At 39.2% G+C, this 14,021-nt stretch overlaps 1 protein-coding gene across 7 annotated transcripts in view; it reads right to left on the bottom strand.

The window, feature by feature from the left end:
• The window catches only part of LOC119538661 (von Willebrand factor A domain-containing protein 5A-like), a 141,685-nt gene that overhangs the window by 24,029 nt on the left and 103,635 nt on the right, over nt 1-14,021 (bottom strand). The window contains exon 1 of one of the 7 annotated variants that reach the window (XM_037841801.1): nt 700-755. The exons of the other annotated variants lie outside the window; for them this stretch is intronic. The gene's annotated coding sequence lies outside the window, so the exon portion shown is untranslated. Of the gene's footprint in view, nt 1-699; nt 756-14,021 lie in introns of those variants that run through there. 7 annotated transcript variants of the gene reach the window in all.

Raw genomic sequence — 14,021 nt, 5'->3', positions numbered from 1 at the left:
AAGACCTGAATCTCAGGCAGCTGAGAGAAGAGGCGCCATCTCGCAGACCCAGGGGGTCCCCGCACTGCCGGGCAGAGGCGGTAAAGCCGACAAGAAGCTGGCTGGCTCGGCGCTGGGGCAGCGGCCGCACCCCTCCCGCCTGTTGCAGCGCAGGAGCTGGGAAGCCGGACCCAGCCAAGGAGACCTGAGGGTGGGATGCAGAGGGGGGTTGCACAGAAACGGAGAGTGATTTAACCTTTATATTCCCAGTCTTAAATTTTCAGTCTTCAGGCATTTTCTGTTGAAGGGCTTAGGGGCTGCAATCCAATCGGGGACAGGGGAAGTGGGTTTTGAAGCTGCATTTTCACAGGATAAAATTACATAAAATTGAGAAAGCGCCTATTGTCCATATCAAAGGATGGGAATATATAAAGTGGTGAAGAAAAGGAAAAAAAAAGGAAAGAAGGAACAGAGGAACAGGGCCCTTGACATGACTAAATACCCCCCCCCCAAACCCCACAAGAGTCTCCAAAAGTGCCAAACCTGCAGAAATTCCCCTGGGATCGCACATTAGGACTAAATTCCCCATCCCTTGGGCTGATAGTTAAACAAGCCCCAACAGATTTGGGGCCAGGAGGAAAGGGAGTTAGAAGGGCGGGTCTCAGCCCTCCGTGGCTGGGGGTGGGATCCAGCCCCGGCGCGGGGACCCTAGTCACCTACCTGCTCCAGCAGAAGAGATTCTCTCTGAGTCTCAGGAGAAAGGAAACAAGCACAGTTAAAACTTCCAGGAAGCCACGCCCCCTTCTAGGCACCGATGATAAAGAAGCGACCACATGATTAAGGGATCGACGGAAAATTCTTAAACGCTCGAGCATTAGTTTTTCTCTGCATCAAGGGAAAACTCTTAAACCCTGGGACATTTGCTTTTTTTCCTTTGCCTGCTCTTCGCTAAGGCACAATCAAAGGATCGACAAAGGAAAGAGAGTTGCGTCTATTTTGTTTTCAAATGAAAATGATGCACCAGTAACATCAACAAAGTATTGCTCTAACCAAGGGTTTACTAAGCTGTTCGACAAGCATTGCTAATAAGGAGTTGTTAGGCACTGAATTTTACTTTCTACTTTAAATCATTTGTTCCAAGATGTTATCCTCCGCATATCTTGGAGTTGGGGGCGGGGAGCGGAGTAGATGGGGAGGTGGGAGAACTAGGAACCAGAGTGGCAGGCAGTGCACACACTTCTGCCTTAATGAGAGAATCTCAAGTCACAGAGTCAAGTCTCCATCAGGTATCACTAGTATTTCATTAGGATCATAAAATCAAAATTACGTGTTAACAATCTAAGTAACTGAGACTATCCGGCTCATTTTCCTGGCTAAGGGCAGGAAGTGGCAAGGTTCCTATGTTTTCTCTATTTCAAAATGAACCTATTAAATCTGAGGTTTAAAAAATAAGTCTTTATTCTCACTGTTGAAGAGTCCATGTAGAGTAAGTATAAAATGCGGTGTCAAAGGCTCACCTTGATTTTGGTTTGTGACATGTTTGCTATGAGACGTTTGCTCTCCCTGAGTTTATTCTCTTGTCTGTAAAGTGGGAACGATGACAAACTCACCTCCCTAGGCTGTTGTGAACATCCAGAGGATCCTAGTGGATGTGAAAGAACTTTATATTATATATAGAAAAGCCAAATTATATCTGTCAGAACCACATCCTTTATTTACATGCATCAACCAGATTGTGAGATTGTGAGAAGGAACGATCCTTTTCTCTGGGCAGAAATCACAGCTGTTAACTTTATTTCCTGGCTGTGTCTTTATGCTGTTGATTTAGTAGTTGAGCAACAACAGGGAGAAGCTGAAAAAGTGGGCAGAATTTACTATCTGATCCAGGCTGGTCTAAAGACCAGATATGGCAGCTTGATTGGAAGGAACCGAATAAGGAAATGCATGTATGATGACGGTTATTGGAAAAGGATAATTACATTAAAAGTCCCTGAACCTAACACAATATACACAATTAAACAGATCTTTATAGCTACTTTAAAATATGAATACGTTTTATTTATTTTGTTTAAACACAACTAGTAATTTCATTATTTTCATATAAAATATTTAATGAGTCCAATGATGAAACTTTTGAAAGAAAAATATGTAATTCACTATTTTATTCAACATACACTTGTTGAGCTTCTACTCTATTAAAGACACTATTCTAGACATTGGCATTATGCAATAAGCAAGACAGAAAAAATCCTTTTCCCCATACAGCTATTTTGTAAAGGGAGGAGCTATTCAATAAACAAATAAGCAAATAAGTAAACAATATTTGGTAGTGAAAGTGCTTAAAGAAAACAAAATATGTAGTATAATAGAGAACGAACAGAGGCTAATGTCACAGGATAATATCTCTACTGAAGAATTTGATAATGAGGACACTGACTCCTCTCTGTGCTGCTCTCATACACCACCTGATGCTTTCTATACTGATAGTGAAGAACTAATTATCCCTTCTGCTATAGAAGCATGTTTAACAGAACTTTTACCCCAAAACACTCAAGCACAATTTCCAAATGATAAAAAGTGGAAAGGCCTTCCTATAATAACTGGAATAGATAATTCATATCCTTCAAGTCTGATATTAAAAGCTTATACTGAAGGAGAAGCTGAACAGTTAAAAACTGAAAATATTTTCAAGAAAGCAGAAATCCCTTCTCAACCTTTTTAGAGCTAGACAACATGTAATTATCTGGTCCTCTGTGTAAAAAACAGGACGGGGCTGTAACTTCAATCATAGATAAGTCATAAGTAATGTAACAAGTCTAAATACAGTTTTAATCAAATGTATGCTTATCAACATGATGTAATGGCTAAACTAATTATAGAATGAAATAAAAACTATATTAATAAGCTAGACATAAATAATAATCTCTTTTCTAATTTTTAGTTTTTCTGTAAGTAAAAAGTATGTTATATTGCTCTTACAGAAGTCATAGCTTAATTTGTATTAATTAGTAGAAATATTTTCAGTAGAGTTTTGCAAGCATTCATGGTTAGGTCTCTGAAAATGCTGCGGATATTCTCCTTTGATTTTTTTTTTAATTTTTATTTTGAAATAATTTCAAACATATAGGACTGTTGCAAATACAATACAAACCCCATACTGAGAACTCCAACACCTACCCCCACCCCAGATAGCCGTATCTACCAATTTTACATTTTGCTGCCTTTGCAGTACCTTTCTTTCTCTTTCCTTCCTTCCTTCCTCTTTCCTTCCTTCCTTCCTCTCTCCCTCCCCCCCCCTCTTTCAACTATATCTATTACCTTTCTATCAATATCTATCTACCCATTTATCATCTTCTGAACATTTGAGAGCAGGTTGCATATATCATACTCCTTGAACTCAACTCTTACATGTACATTTCCTACGATCAAGGATATTCACTTATGTCATTAAATTAACTGCAGTTAATTCAAGAAAATTAATATGGGTATAAAGCTTAAATTCTATATTCCAATTTTTCCTTATGTCCCCTTTGAGCTTTTCTCCTCCATTCTTAGATCCACTCCAGTATCACATATTGCATTGATTGTCATTAACTCTTAACTCTTATTTTTAATTAACTATATCAAAAAAAAATTTCTTTTAAAAAAAGATATACAATTTAAAAAAGCATTTCAAACAAACCATAACAAGGGAGTAAGAAAAAGACAACTAACCTAAAATAACTACTTTACTTCCAACATGTTCCTACTCTACCCAAGAAAATAACCTAATATAGCAACATTTCTGTGAACTTGTTCCTACCGTACACATCAGAAATTAACAAACCATAGTTGTTCCTGGGCATTCCCAGAACATTAAATTTACCCATTATAGCTTATCTGTCCTTATTGGGTTATCATTCCCCCTTCATTTATTGCTCTCTATCGCTAGTTCCCCTACATTCTACATTATAAACCATTTTTTTTTATCATCATTTTATTGAGATATATTCACATACCACGCAGTCATACAAAACAAATTGTACTTTCGATTGTTTACAGTACCATTACATAGTTGTACATTCATCACCTAAATCAATCCCTGACACCTTCATTAGCACACACACAAAAATAACAAGAATAATAATTAGAGTGAAAAAGAGCAATTGAAGTAAAAAAGAACACTGGGTACCTTTGTCTGTTTGTTTCCTTCCCCTGCTTTTCTACACATCCATCCATAAACTAGACAAAGTGGAGTTTGGTCCTTATGGCATTCCCAATCCCATTGTCACCCCTCATAAGCTACATTTTTATACAACTGTCTTCGAGATTCATGGGTTCTGGGTTGTAGTTTAATAGTTTCAGGTATCCACCACCAGCTACCCCAATTCTTTAGAACCTAAAAAAGGTTGTCTAAAGTGTGCGTAAGAGTGCCCACCAGAGTGATCTCTCGGCTCGTTTTGGAATCTCTCTGCCACTGAAGCTTATTTCATTTCCTTTCACATCCCTCTTTTGGTCAAGAAGATGTTCTCCATCCCACGATGCCGGGTCTACATTCCTCCCCGGGAGTCATATTCCACGTTGCCAGGGAGATTCACTCCCCTGGGTGTCTGGTCCCACGTAGGGGGGAGGGCAGTGATTTCACCTTTCAAGTTGGCTTAGCCAGAGAGAGAGGGCCACATCTGAGCAACAAAGAGGCATTCAGGAGGAGACTGTTAGGCACAAATATAGGGAGGCCTAGCCTCTCCTTTGCAGCAACCGTCTTCCCAAGGGTAAAACTTATGGTAGAGGGCTCAACTCATCAAACCACCAGTCCCCTATGTCTGTGGTCATGTTAGCAACCATGGAGGTGGGGTAGGCGAATACCCCTGCATTCTCCACAGGCTCCTCAAGGGGGCACTACATCTTTTTTTTTTTTTCCTTGTTTGTCTTTTTTCTTTTCTTTTTTTTTTTTTTAACTTTCCCTTCTTTTTTAAATCAACTGTATGAAAAAAAAAGTTAAAAAGAAAACAAACATACAATAAAAGAACATTTCAAAGAGACCATAACAAGGGAGTAAGAAAAAGACAACTAACCTAAGATAACTGCTTAACTTCCAACATGTTCCTACTTTACGCCAAGAAAGTTACATAATATAGCAACATTTCAGTGAACTTGTTCCTACTACATCCATCAGAAATTAACAGACCATAGTCATTTCTGGGCATCCCCAGAACGTTAAATAGCTTATCTGTTCTTCTTGGATTATTGTTCCCCCTTCCTTAATTGCTCTCTACTGCTAGTTCCCCTACATTCTACATTATAAACCATTTGTTTTACATTTTTCAAAGTTCACATTAGTGGTAGCATATAATATTTCTCTTTTTGTGCCTGGCTTATTTCGCTCAGCATTATGTCTTCAAGGTTCATCCATGTTGTCATATGTTTCACGAGATCGTTCCTTCTTACTGCCGCGTAGTATTCCATCGTGTGTATATACCACATTTTCTTTATCCACTCATCTGTTGAAGGACATTTGGGTTGTTTCCATCTCTTGGCAATTGTGAATAATGCTGCTATGAACATTGGCGTGCAGATATCTGTTCGTGTCACTGCTTTCCGACCTTCCGGGTATATACCGAGAAGTGCAATCGCTGGATCGAATGGTAACTCTATATCTAGTTTTCTAAGGAACTGCCAGACTGACTTCCAGAGTGGCTGAACCATTATACAGTCCCACCAACAATGAATAAGAGTTCCAATTTCTCCACATCCCCTCCAGCATTTGTAGTTTCCTGTTTGTTTAATGGCAGCCATTCTAACCGGTGTTAGATGGTATCTCATTGTGGTCTTAATTTGCATCTCTCTAATAGCTAGTGAAGCTGAACATTTTTTCATGTGTTTCTTGGCCATTTGTATTTACTCTTCAGAGAACTGTCTTTTCATATCTTTTGCCCATTTTATAATTGGGCTGTCTGTACTATTGTCATTGAGTTGTAGGATTTCTTTGTATATGCAAGATATCAGTCTTTTGTCAGACACATGGTTTCCAAAAATTTTTTCCCATTGAGTTGGCTGCCTCTTTACCTTTTTGAGAAATTCCTTTGAGGTGCAGAAACTTCTAAGCTTGAGGAGTTCCCATTTATCTATTTTCTCTTTTGTTGCTTGTGCTTTGGGTGTAAAGTCTAGGAAGTGGCCTCCTAATACAAGGTCTTGAAGATGTTTTCCTACATTATCTTCTAGGAGTTTTATGGTACTTTCTTTTATATTGAGATCTTTGGTCCATTTTGAGTTAATTTTTGTGTAGGGGGTGAGGTAAGGGTCCTCTTTCATTCTTTTGGATATGGATATCCAACTCTCCCAGCCCCATTTGTTGAAAAGACCATTATGACTCAGTTCAGTGACTTTGGGGGCCTTATCAAAGATCAGTTGGCCATAGATCTGAGGGTCTATCTCTGAATTCTCAATTCGATTCCATTGATCTATATGTCTATCTTTGTGCCAGTACCATGCTGTTTTGGCAACTGTGGCTTTATAATAAGCTTCAAAGTCAGGGAGTGTAAGTCCTCCCACTTCGTTTTTCTTTTTTAGAGTGTCTTTAGCAATTCGAGGCATTTTCCCTTTCCAAATAAATTTGATAACTAGCTTTTCCAAGTCTGCAAAGTAGGTTGTTGGAATTTTGATTGGGATTGCATTGAATCTGTAGATGAGTTTGGGTAGAATTGACATCTTAATGACATTTAGCCTTCCTATCCATGAACATGGAATATTTTTCCATCTTTTAAGGTCCCCTTCTATTTCTTTTAGTAGAGTTATGTAGTTTTCTTTGTATAGGTCTTTTACATCTTTGGTTAAGTTTATTCCTAGGTACTTGATTTTTTTAGTTGCTATTGAAAATGGTATCTTTTTCTTGAGTGTCTCTTCAGTTTGTTCATTTCTAGCATATAGAAACATTACTGACTTATGTGCATTAATCTTGTATCCTGCTACTTTGCTAAATTTGTTTATTAGCTCTAGTAGCTGTATCGTTGATTTCTCAGGGTTTTCTAGATATAAGATCATATCATCTGCAAACAATGACAGTTTTACTTCTTCTTTTCCAATTTGGATGCCTTTTATTTCTTTGTCTTGCCGGATTGCCCTGGCTAGCACTTCCAGCACAATGTTGAATAACAGTGGTGACAGCGGGCATCCTTGTCTTGTTCCTGATCTTAGAGGGAAGGCTTTCAGTCTCTCACCATTGAGTACTATGCTGGCTGTGGGTTTTTCATATATGCTCTTTATCATGTTGAGGAAGTTTCCTTCAATTCCTACCTTTTGAAGTGTTTTTATCAAAAAGGGATGTTGGATTTTGTCAAATGCTTTTTCAGCATCTATTGAGATGATCAATTGATTTTTCCGTTTCGAGTTTTTAATGTGTTGTAATACATTGATTGTTTTTCTTATGTTGAACCATCCTTGCATGCCTGGAATGAACCCCACTTGGTCATGGTGTATGATTTTTTTAATGTGTCTTTGGATTCGATTTGCAAGTGTTTTGTTGAGGATTTTTGCATCTATATTCATTAGGGAGATTGGCCGGTAGTTTTCCTTTTTTGTAGCATCTTTGCCTGGTTTTGGTATTAGATTGATGTTAGCTTCATAAAATGAGTTAGGTAGTGTTCCATTTTTTTCAATGTTTTGAAAGAGTTTGAGTAAGATTGGTGTCAGTTGTTTCTGGAAAGTTTGGTAGAATTCCCCTGTGAAGCCATCTGGCCCTGGGCATTTATTTGTGGGAAGATTTTTGATGACTGATTGGATCTCTTTGCTTGTGATGGGTTGGTTGAGGTCTTCTATTTCTTCTCTGGTCAGTCTAGGTTGTTCATATGTTTCCAGGAAATTGTCCATTTCTTCTACATTATCCAGTTTGTTACCATACAGTTGTACATAATATCCTCTTATAATTTTTTTAATTTCTTCAGGATCTGCAGTTATGTCACCTTTTTCATTCATTATTTTGTTTATATGGGTCTTCTCTCTTTTTGATTTTGTCAGTCTAGCTAGGGGCTTGTCAATCTTGTTGATCTTCTCAAAGAACCAACTTTTGGTGATATTTATCCTCTCTATTGTTTTTTTGTTCTCTATGTCATTTATTTCTGCTTTAATCCTTGTTATTTCTTTTCTTGTACTTGGTTTAGGGTTGGTTTGCTGTTCATTTTCTAGCTTCTTCAGTTGATCCATTAGTTCTTTGATTTTGGCTCTTTCTTCCTTTTTAATATACGCGTTTAGTGCTATAAATTTCCCCCTTCGCACTGCTTTTGCTGCATCCCATAGGTTTTGGTATGTTGTGTTCTCATTTTCATTCGTCTCTATATATTTAGCAATTTCTCTTGCTATTTCTTCTTTAACCCACTGATTGTTTAGGAGTGTGTTGTTTAACCTCCAGGTATTTGTGAATTTTCTAAGTCTCTGATGGTTATTGACTTCTAATTGTATTCCATTGTGGTCAGAGAATGTGCTTTGAATAATTTCAATCTTTTTAAATTTATTGAGGCTTGCTTTATGTCCCAGCATATGATCTATTCTGGAGAAAGTTCCGTGAGCACTAGAAAAGTATGTGTATCCTGGTGATTTGGGATGTAATGTCCTGTAGATGTCTGTTAAATTTAATTCATTTATCAGATTGTTTAGGTTTTCAATTTCCTTATTGGTCTTCTGTCTGGTTGATCTATCTATAGGAGAGAGTGATGTGTTGAAGTCTCCCACAATTATTGTGGAAACATCAATTGCTTCCTTTAGTTTTGCCAGTGTTTCTCTCATGTATTTTGTGGCACCTTGATTGCGTGCATAGACATTTATGATTGTTATTTCTTCTTGCTGAATTTCCCCTTTTATTAGTATGTAGTGGCCTTCTTTGTCTCTCAAAACATCCCTGCATTTGAAGTCTATTTTATCTGAGATTAATATTGCTACACCTGCTTTCTTTTGGCTGTAGCTTGCATGAAATATTTTTTTCCATCCTTTCACTTTCAGTTTCTTTGTGTCCCTGTGTCTAAGATGAGTCTCTTGTATGCAACATATTGATGGTTCATTTTTTTTGATCCATTCTGCGAATCTATATCTTTTAATTGGGGAGTTTAATCCATTTACATTCAACGTTAAAACCGTGAAGGCATTTCTTGAATCGGCCATCTTATCCTTTGGTTTATGTTTGCCAGATTTTTCCCTCTCTCTATTAATATCCTTTGTTGTACCCATACCGAATCTCTTTAGTACTGAACCTTTCTCCAAGTCTCTCTGTCCTTTCTTTGTTTCTCTGTCTGTAGGGCTCCCTTTAGTATCTCCAGTAGGTCAGGTCTCTTGTTAGCAAATTCTCTCAGCATTTGTTTGTCTGTGAAAAATTTAAGCTCTCCCTCAAATTTGAAGGAGAGCTTTGCTGGATAAAGTATTCTTGGCTGGAAATTCCTCTCACTCAGAATTTTAAATATATCGTGCCACTGCCTTCTCGCCTCCATGGTGGCTGCTGAGTAGTCACTACTTAGTCTTATGCTGTTTCCTTTGTATGTGGTGAATTGCTTTTCTCTTGCTGCTTTCAGAACTTGCTCCTTCTCTTCTATGTTTGACAGTGTGATCAGTATATGTCTCCGAGTGGGTTTTTTTGGATTTATTCTATTTGGAGTTCGCTGAGCATTTATGATTTGTGTATTTATGTTGTTTAGAAGATTTGGGAAGTTTTCCCCAACAATTTCTTTGAATACTCTTCCTAGACCTTTACCCTTTTCTTCCCCTTCCGGGACACCAATGAGTCTTATATTCGGACGTTTCATATTATCTATCATATCCCTGAGGTCCGTTTCGATTTTTTCAATTTTTTTCCCCATTCTTTCTTTTATGCTTTCATTTTCCATCTGTCATCTTCCAGGTCACTGATTCGTTGTTCAACTTCCTCTAGTCTTGTACTATGAGTGTCCAGAATCTTTTTAATTTGGTCAACAGTTTCTTTAATTTCCATAAGATCATCCATTTTTATTTAGTCTTGCAATGTCTTCTTTATGCTCTTCTAGGGTCTTCTTGATTTCCTTCATATCCCGTACTATGGTCTCATTGTTCATCTTTAGTTCTTTGAGTAGCTGCTCTAGGTGCTGTGTCTCTTCTGGTCTTTTGATTTGGGTGTTTGGGCTTGGGTTATCCTTATCGTCTGGTTTTTTCATATGCTTTATAATTTTCTGTTGTTTTTGGCCTCGTGGCATTTGCTGAACTTGATAGGGTTCTTTTAGGGTTTGTAGACCAGTTGAAGTCCTTATCTCTAATTTATCAGATCTACAGCTTCGTGGAGTACACTTTCTCTAACTAACCAGCAGGTGGCGTCCACGAGCCACCTGTTCTCCACAAGCCAGTTCTCCCCTGCTTAGCCTTTTTGGTGAGTGGGGGAGGGAGTCTTGTGGGGCCCAGTTGGTGTACCAAGCTTGCGTGTGTAGTTGGTGTTGCCTGCCCTGTATGTTGGGCGTGTTTCTGGGCAGTCGGGGATGGGGGGTGGCCCTAACAATCAAATCTCCCTGATGATCCTAGAGTTTTAACGCTGCTGCAATAGTCTAATCCTTCAGTTCAGTCCTGCCACAGTTTGTCTCTGCCACTGACCCACAAGTCTTTGGTATTGGTGTATGGCTCCTGAAACTTGCAAGTGGGCCCCTCTTCCAGGCTGTGCACCCCGGGTCCTCTGTTGAGGGATGACTGTGCTATGTCACAGGTGAGTGCCGTCCCCCCAGGGCAGTTCTGGGCTGCTGGGCTGTGTAGGGAGGCTCCCAGTCTGCTCAAATGATGGCTGAATGGGGCTTTGTTAATTCACACTGCTCCACCTTCCCAGCTCTGGGACATTCAGCTGAGGTTGCAGGGAAGGCTAATGTCCACGCCCAGTTTTGTGGTGTGTGCCTGTTATTTGAAGCACTTCCGTCACACTGGGTTGTCTGGGGCAGCTCTGGGCTATGGGGCTGGCGATGGGCAGGAGTGTTTCCTGTCCACCAGGATGGTGGCTGTGAGCGGACACCCCCCTTTTCTTGGGAAGTTGTGTTGTTTAGTGAATTTTCTCAGCCACTGGATTATTGCCTTTTGTCTCAGAGCTCTCTTAGTTCTGCTCTTGACTTGACGTGCCCAAATTGCAATTCTTTGAAGCTTTCTGTATTGGGCTTCTTAGAGTAATTGTTTTAGAAAAAGAAAAAAGGATTTAAAAAAAAAAAAAAAAATGGCCCTCCTCAGAGATCTAATGGGTTATTGAAATGCTAATAGACAAAGCAACCAGGGGCCATTAGGAAAGGTCCACAGGGCAGAGAGATCAGCTTTTCTTTGGGATTTGCATATGCGCCTCAAGGCCTGAGCTCCGCCCTTCCCCTTTCTGTGTTCACCAGAACTCCAAAAATCCTCTGCTTTTATTTTGGAGTTTTTCGTGTTGTTTTTTTTCTATGCCTGTCTCCTCTCTGCTGGGCTGGCTGCTCTCAGAGTCTCTGGTGTCTGGTCTCAGTCTATCTATGGTTGGAGTTTGAATCAGTAGAATGAGTTTCCGATAAGAGCAGCCACTGCAGTTATCCCTTCTCCTTCCCGGAGCTGACAGCCCCTCCTCCCCCGGGACTGAGCCTGGCAGGGAGGGGCGTGGGTCCCCTGGCCGCAAAAACTTACAGATTTCGCTGATCTCAGCAGTTCCACGTTTTCATGAGTGTTGTATGAAGTATGCCCAAAGTCAGATTGCTCTGTGGTGTCCAGTCCACGCAGTTCCTGGCTTTTTACCTACTTTCCTGGAGGAGTAACTAAAACTTACAGCTCACCAGTCTGCCATCTTGTCCCGCCTCCGCCTAAACCATTTATTTTAGGAGTGTGTTGTTTAACCTCCAGGTGTTTGTGAATTTTCTAAGTCTCTGGTGGTTATTGACTTCTAATTGTATTCCATTTTGGTCAGAGAATGTGCTTTGAATAATTTCAATTTTTTTAAATTTATTGAGGCTTGTTTTATGTCACAGCATATGGTCTATTCTGGAGAAAGTTCTGTCATCATTAGAGAAGAATGTGTATCCTGGTGATTTGGGATGTGATTTTCTATATATGTCTGTTAAATCAAATTCATTTATCAGCTTGTTTAGGTTTTCAATTTCCTTATTGGTCTTCTGTCTGGTTGATCTCTCTATAGGAGAGAGTGATGTGTTGAACTCTCCCACAATTATTGTGGAAACATCCATTGCTTCCTTTAGTTTTGCCAGTGTTCGTTTCACGTATTTTGTGGCACCATGACTGGGTGCATAAACATTTATGATTCTTATTTCTTCTTGTTGAATTGCCTCTTTTATTAGTATATAGTGGCCTTCTTTGTCTCTCCCAACATCCTTGCATTTAAAGTCTATTTTATCTGAGATTAATATTGCTACTCCTGCTTTCTTTTGGCTGTAGCTTGCATGAAATATTTTTTTCCATCCTTTCACTTTCAATTTCTTTGTGTCTATGTGTCTAAGATGAGTCTTTTGTAGGCAACATATTGATGGTTTGTTTTTTTTGATCCATTCTGCGAATCTGTATCTTTTAATTTGGGAGTTTAATCCATTAACATTCAGCGTTACAACTGTGAAGGCATTTCTTGAATCAGCCATCCTATCCTTTGGTTTATGTTTGTCAGATATATTTTTCCTTCTCTCTTAATGTCCTGTAATGAACCAATATTGAATCTCTTTAGTACTGAACCTTTCTCCATATCTCTCTCCCTTTTTTATCTCTCTGTTGGTAGGGCTCCCTTTAGTACCTGAAGTGGGGCAGGACTTTTATTAGCAAAATCTCTCAGCATTTGTTTGTGAAAGATTTAAGCTCTCCCTCAAATTTGAAGGAGAGCTTTGCTGGATAAAGTATTCTTGGTTGGAAATTTTTCTCTCTCAGAATTTTAAATATGTCATGGCACTGCCTTCTCACCTCCATGGTGGCTGCTGAGTAGTCACTACTTAGTCTTATGTTGTTTCCTTTGTATGTGGTGAATTGCTTCTCTTGCTGCTTTCAGAACTTGCTCCTTCTCTTCAGTATTTGACAGTCTGATCAGAATTTGTCTTGGAGTGGGTTTATTTGGATTTATTCTATTTGGAGGTCGCTGGGCATTTATGCTTTGTGTATTCATATTGTGTAGAAGGTTTGGGAAGTTTTCCCCAACAATTTCTTTGAATACAGTTTCTAGACCTTTACCCTTCTCTTCCCCTTCTGGGACAGCAATGAGTCTTATATTTGAACATTTTATTTTATCTATCATATCCCTAAGGTCAATTTTGATTTTTTCAATTTTTTTCCCCATACTTTCTTTTGTTCTTTCATTTTCTGTTCTGTGGTCCTTGAGGTCACTGATTCACTGTTCAGCTTCCACTAGTCTTATACTATGAGTATCCAGAATCTTTTTAATTTGGTCAACAGTTTCTTTTATTTCCATAAGATCATCTATTTTTTTATTTACTCTTGCAATTTCTTCTTTATGCTCTTCTAGGGTCTTCTTCATGTCCTTTATATCCTGTGCCATGCTCTCTTTGTTTGTCTTTAGTTCTTTGATTAATTGCTCCAAGTACTGTGTCTCCTCTGATCTTTTGATTTGGGTGTTTGGGTTTGGGTTATCCATATCGTCTGGTTTTATCATATGCTTTAAAATTTCTGTTGTTTTTGGCCTCTTGGCATTTGCTTTAGTAGATAGTGTTCTTTTAGGATATGTAGGATTATTCAAAGACGAATCTCTAATTTGTCAAATCTACAGCTTGGTGGCATACGCTTTCTCTAACTAACCAGCAGATGGCATCCATGAGTCACCTATTCCCTTCAAGTCAGTTCTCCCCAACTTTGTCTTTGTGGTGTATGGGGGTCTGGTTCTTGTGGGGTCCAATTGGTGCACCAAGTTTGGGTGTGTTGGTGGTGCTGTCCGCTCTGAATGTGGGGCATGTATCTGAGTGGTTAGGGAGGGAGGGTGGCTTTAATAATCAAACCTCCCAGGTGTTCCTGGAGATTTAAGGCTGTTGCAAGAGTCTAAACTTTCATCCAGTCTCACCACAGATTGTCTCTGCCACTGACCCACAAGTCTTTGGTATTGGCATATGGTCCCTGGG

Source organism: Choloepus didactylus, chromosome 6, assembly GCF_015220235.1.
Source record: "Choloepus didactylus isolate mChoDid1 chromosome 6, mChoDid1.pri, whole genome shotgun sequence".
Lineage (NCBI taxonomy): Eukaryota > Metazoa > Chordata > Mammalia > Pilosa > Megalonychidae > Choloepus > Choloepus didactylus.
The sequence above is the reverse complement of the archived record's forward strand: the minus strand, read 5'-3'. Positions and strand labels throughout refer to the sequence as shown.